At 35.6% G+C, this 6,127-nt stretch overlaps 1 pseudogene; it reads right to left on the bottom strand.

Moving 5' to 3' along the window:
• Window positions 1-4,640: 4,640 nt before the first annotated feature.
• On the bottom strand, window positions 4,641-5,893 carry LOC147411493 (heterogeneous nuclear ribonucleoprotein Q-like; annotated as a pseudogene).
• Window positions 5,894-6,127: the final 234 nt, after the last annotated feature.

The following is a 6,127-nucleotide window of genomic DNA, read 5'->3' as shown; positions in this document are numbered from 1 at the left end:
TTTGAGGAAAAATAAAAGTTATATTTACAAATTAGAACTTGAATGTAAAAAAAAAAAAAAATAGTTAGCAACACAAGAATAAGAGTTAGGTTATCTGTGCCAAATTAATCAGCTTTACCTCGTATAAAATTGTAGTTGAACTTGTAAAATTAGTTCATGATTGCTTTAGTTTTTTTGTGCTGCATGCATGCATGAACCATGCAGTCGTGTGCGTTATTATGCTTGTTGGCTGGTTAATTGAATGCAGGTCCACCTGCAATGTTGCACTCGCAGGATGTATTAATTTGTATTGCTCTTGTTTCATATGACATGTTGACAAAAAGAAAAAAACATGCTGTTATAGTTTGTAACACTTGGTTTAATTGGTAGTAAGTGTTTTTTATTAGTCATGTTTCCATTTTAGGGCTATTTTTATTCGGCACTGGTGGGCTCTGAACCTTTGGCATAAATTTCCAATGGTTAGATCTTCAACCCCAACCAGGTCTTATGTAAGAGTGGCATTGTATGAATGCATAAACATTAATTGTCTCTTCATTTGCTGCTACTTTCTTCTAGATCCTAATATGTATTGTTTGGTGAGCTCAAGCGTTTTTTTTTTTTCCTTCAATAATACGTATTGGAGTGTCGATGGATTGGATATTAATTCTTAAGCTTTGGAAGAAGGTATGATTTGAATTTGTGGATATCAGCAAAATGCTTTATGACAATGCTTACTTGCAATATTAAGCGGGACAGCACATTCAAATTTTCTCTGCATTTTTATTTTTCTTAGAAAACAATTTGTATTAGGTACTCATTTTGATCGGTTGTAAAGCTTGCAATAGAGATGTAGAGATTAAGATTAAGAAATGGACTTTGGGTAAGTCGAATTCGTTCCACAGGGACAATGAGGATTCAAGGATTCATTCGGATAAAAATGCCAAAACAGAATTTAGAAACAAAAACAGATTAGTTTTAAAAACAAAACAAAGTTGTAGTAGAAACTAAATTGAAATCTAAACAGAAAATAAAGATTGAAATTCTAAGAGAGAGGGATTAGAGAGGTCAAGTAAACCTTTGCAAGTAATCCATAGTGTAGATAAATTCTGAAATTAACTCAATCCATGGAACAAGTCATTGCTCATGGATCGGAAGATGGATCAATTAAATTTTTGAAAGAAATTAGAAGCTATTCATGAAAATCCTAATATGATGGAGATTGCCCAATTTATATTCTGATTATTCACATAGCATAGCCATTCTTGAACTTATCTAAGTAATGGCTATCTAAGTTGGATCAGAATTATAAGTTGGATTACCTTAATCAGAATAGAATTTTCAGAATTAAAATATGTAAGCAAGCAAGAATTTAAATCTACACTAGAGGGATTAATTTGCTATGGCTTTCTTCACTTCTCTAATGAGAATTTAGCCAATCATTGCAAGCATTGTAATTGCAGAAAAATAATAAAAGAGAAAAGAGAGAATAGGTGAAGAAGATGAAGATGATGATCGATCCGAATTCTTCTTTTATAGCTCTCCCAACAATTTACAAAGAAAAAGAATTGAGCACTCTTGATGTTCTCACTACACTCAAGAGATCTCTCAATAGAAAATTACAGAAAATTAAAGAGAGGAACAATAAAAAATTGGAGAAGAAGAGAGCAAGGAGAGGGCCATTCTCTAAAATCAACCCTTCAATTTATAACATTTGTATTCGGGTAATCGGGTCAACTTTTCGGATGATTTGCTTCGAACTACCCATTCAGTTACAACCACCGAAGCAATTGGAAGCTTCTGTGAAAATCTCGAGGACAAATTCCTCGAGATGACCGCGGCGCGGTCATGCCTAGCCGCGGCGCGGTGACGTGGCGCCCAAATCGATCGAGATTTTTCTGGATGCTTCCTTTCGGCTCGTGTATTGTAACCATAATTGTTTCGCGATTTGTTGGCTTCCACGTGCGCTACAATTAACACTAATATATCATTAGCTTTATTAATTTGGATAAATAAAATAATTTTTCAATTATTTAAAGGAACTAACATTTATGCAATGGTAATCTTAATGCAATTACGGTCCCAAAATCGAATAATTGGGACCTTATCAACAATGCTTACTTGCAATATTAAGCGGGAGGGTGTCAGCAAATGAGATGCATTGTATTAAGGTGCATTAGATACATTACTTCGTTGTCTATGTATATCATCACACATGGAAGGTTGTGATGAAGATTGATATATTTAGAATATAAAGATTAGTTTTTTTTTTCTTATTTTTGCTAAGCAAATGAAAATTGAATTAGAAAAGGAAAATTACAAAGCATGGACTCGTCTAGGACTTGGGAGATTCAAGAGATCACCCATAAGAGCCTTGCGAACCATACATGGGAGAGAATTTACAGAATCAAAAGTAGAAGAAGCATTGGAAGCAAGAGCATCTGCTACAAAATTAGCCTCTCCAAAAATATGTTGACTGTCCCATTTTATATTCTTTAACAGAGAAAAATTCTTGCCGATTAAGAATTCAAGACCCCAAGGAAAACATCCACCTTTAAGAGTATTAACCAAGATCAAAGAATCAGATTCAATGAAGATTTTCCTGCTATAGGTAAAATCATGCAAACACCATGATAAAGAGACCGAACCAATTTTTCAGGTATTCTTCGGTTCCGGTGTGGGTTCTAAAGGAGTTGAACCCAAGATATGGCAAAATCAAACGTCTTACCAACTAAGAACTTGTAATAAGAACATTAAAAATAAACATATTATATCAATTCGGTTTTCATTTCAATTTTTGGATCTTATTTCAATTTAGGTTCGGTTCGATTTTCACAAGTGGGAATTGAACCCGAACCGAAACCTTTCAGTTCGGTTCGGTTTTGATTTGGTTTTGGGTAATTGGTAATTTGTACATCCCTAATTATATTGGGGATTTGGCCCCACTAAATCAACCTTTGGTCCCCAAAAGGAAAAAAGTTCAGAAGCTTCCAAGTATTGCACTCACTCTCCAGGTTCCAAAGTGGACTAGCTTGGGACAAATTTCCAAATTAGTGTTATGATCTGTTGGCTTTGTTTATACCAATATCTACAATGTGTTTTGTCCTATGTGAGTTAAAAGTTTCGAATTAAATTGATATTTTGTGAGAATGATCTCTATGATCACTATGTGAAAAAAGCCTATATTTGACGGTCTTAGCCCGTCAAATTTTGAGAAATTTGATGGACCCTCCCGTCAAATATTCTCTTGTAGAATTTTTTTTTTTTTTTGACGGCTCTGGACTATCAAATTATTAGAGAATGGGCTTCAAAAAAAAAAAAAATCATCGAGTATGACCATTGAATTTGGAGGTTTAATAAACAATAGCATGGTCCTCTAATTCACCAATCACAATGAACGAAATAATAATAAAAATAAATCAGAAAAATAAAAAACAAAAGAAAAATATAGAACAAAAATATGATGGGCATCCATATTGACTGAAGAACACTGAAGAGAAAACTGAATAAATATTCATGAGTTAATATTTTGAAATTGAAATAGACCCAACTTCACATTAAATCGAAGAAAAAAGAAGAGATAACTGAATAACAAAATCTGGAAAATCTGAGTGAGAGGAGAAAATAGATCCGGTGGCCCAATTGATTTCCTTCACTGACATGCACTTGTTGATTGTTTTTTTGTAGCTATGACCTTCTTTGCAACCTCTTTTAGAGCATCTATTTCCACATTATAAACATGTACAGATTTTACCCCTTCATCCATTGCTTAACCAACACCTGTATGATGGTAGATGCATTCACATACCCATCAAAAAATGAGTTAACGCTATTACTCCCGTGTTATACACATTTCTTCAAAGAATGTGTCCCGCCTGATGGTAGTTTTTGGTGTAAACCTCTAACGGAACACCATTTAACAATAAAAAGCACTTGGGATTTAGTCACATCGGCAGCTTTAGCCCGGCTGTTGAGCTCGATCGTCTCACGATAATCACCCTCCACCTTTGCAATTCTGTTTATAGCTGCATGGAAGATATGGCCTACAAGCAATGTGATAACAAAGACCCCAACTGATGCCATTATTACTGTCCAAGGTGGGGTAGGTTTTTGCTTAAATCTGCAATGAAAAGAAAACTACTTCAATTCATCAAGAGTTTGAGGTGCCAAAACTTTTGTATTAATTCGTTCTCTTCATTAGGCACAATTGCTAACCTGCAGTACATCTCATGCCTCCGAAATGGATCTCCAAAATCAAGTTTGCTAACGTGCAATGGACCCGTATCTGCTACATTAGGACCATACATGCAGATGGGTGCTTAACTATTAGCTGTGTCATAGACATTCATCACAATGAGTTTCCTCTCTGTCACTCTAATCTTTTTCTCTCTTTTAGTATCCCCATCTCATTCTACTACAGGATTTTCTTGCTTTACCACTTACCGGTTGCCACTGTTGCCATGGTTATTGCCATCTGTATATTCATTCAAGTTTAAAAACACAACACATGAAGGTGTTCTTGGGCACTCAAACCCGTTGCATTCTGGACAAGACCATGGAAACATTGACTATTTCTCCCATGTGGAGTGAGTGAGGCAAAGGCATAAGATGTGATAAATTGTATAAATAGATATGCAAAAATAAAATGAAAATCTACGTGCTTACTAGACATATCTCATCCGTCCATCAGGCAAAAGCATTGGCATCATTGCCATGCCAGCAGGAGTGGGCCCCCTGCCATAAATCAGTGTCTGCAAAATAAACTTAATTCAAGATCAGAAATGTAAAAAACACATAATAGTACTCCACTTGGCTGTGTCCCAAGTGGAATCACAAGTTACTATTTATTTACATTCAAACAGAAACTGTGCTACAACTTTTGTTAATGAGCTAAAAAAAATCACCTGAGCAAAGCCTGCACCACCATACCCTGCATCCATGCCACCATAGGCACCACCTGCCAACCCATACCCCATTCGAGGTGGATAGCTTGGAAGCAAAGAAGACTTGTGTGAATTGAGTCCTCCATCAGATTTCCAATCGGCTTGTGGCTTTGTAAGAGAACACTCGAGAAGTTGCCCTGTTAATGAGAATAAAACCCAACCAACTTCATCTATCCGTCACTTAAAAAATAGAATTTAAAAAAAAAAAATGTAAGATCCATTAAATAATGATCACCATCTATTTCATATTTCTCAGTGTTTTTGAGTGCTTTCATGGCACTAGACCTCTCGGCAAAGTGCACAAAACCAAATCTGCTCTTTTCCTGTCCAGACTTTGCAGGTGGCAACACCACTTTTGTTATCTCTCCATGATGTTCGAATAATTCTCTTAACTTATCCTGAGTAATTTTTTCCAGTAAATTCTTCACATAAACTGCCTTTACCTGTATAAGAAAACAAAATAGTCAACCAACTTAATCTCACATAATTCAAGTAAAAAAAATCTTTCAATTAGTCGGAAAACCCATTCAACTCTCCAAAGCAAGAGTGACGTTCAGTTGAAAAAAATAATTCGATGTCAGTGTTTGATAAATAGCAAACCCTTTCATTGACAGCTACCATTTTAACATCCACGTGGAGAGATCATTAAGTGGTTGGCAACCCTTGTTTTATGACCAATGCATAGTAGAAACCAATGAATGAAAGAACGAAAGGAAAAAAAAAAAAATTCTATGAAGTAAGAACAGAGTCTGCATTTTTAGGTCAGCCCAGCTCACGATTGGAGCACTATTATCTAGCTTGAATTTAGCGTTTGACATCTTTTGCCTCGAATATTCAGCACATGCATGGTTATAATACTCGATGAAAGCAAAGCCACGGTTACGGCTGGAGTTCTGTGGATCCTGTAATAGCAAAGAAAATAAATAAATGGGAAGCTTAACAAACCCTAGGTCCCAACACAATGGGAACCACAATCATTGATGAGAAATAATGGTATGCTTTTAAGAATGAAAAGATTGAGCAAAGCCTTTATGTTGAGCTTCTCCAGAAATTCAAAGGCCTGCATTTCTTCACCCATGAGAGTTTATGATTTTGGTACTTCGTCTATAGGTATTGCTTCATAAGGTACGTTTTGTTCATCAGTGACTCATTTCTTCATAAGGTACGTTTTGTTCATCAGTGGGACTCCTTTCCATAGTAATCACTCC

The sequence above is a fragment of the Akebia trifoliata genome, chromosome 1 (genome assembly GCF_017979445.1).
Source record: "Akebia trifoliata isolate Shusen 1 chromosome 1, ASM1797944v1, whole genome shotgun sequence".
Taxonomy (NCBI): domain Eukaryota; kingdom Viridiplantae; phylum Streptophyta; class Magnoliopsida; order Ranunculales; family Lardizabalaceae; genus Akebia; species Akebia trifoliata.
The sequence above is the reverse complement of the archived record's forward strand: the minus strand, read 5'-3'. Positions and strand labels throughout refer to the sequence as shown.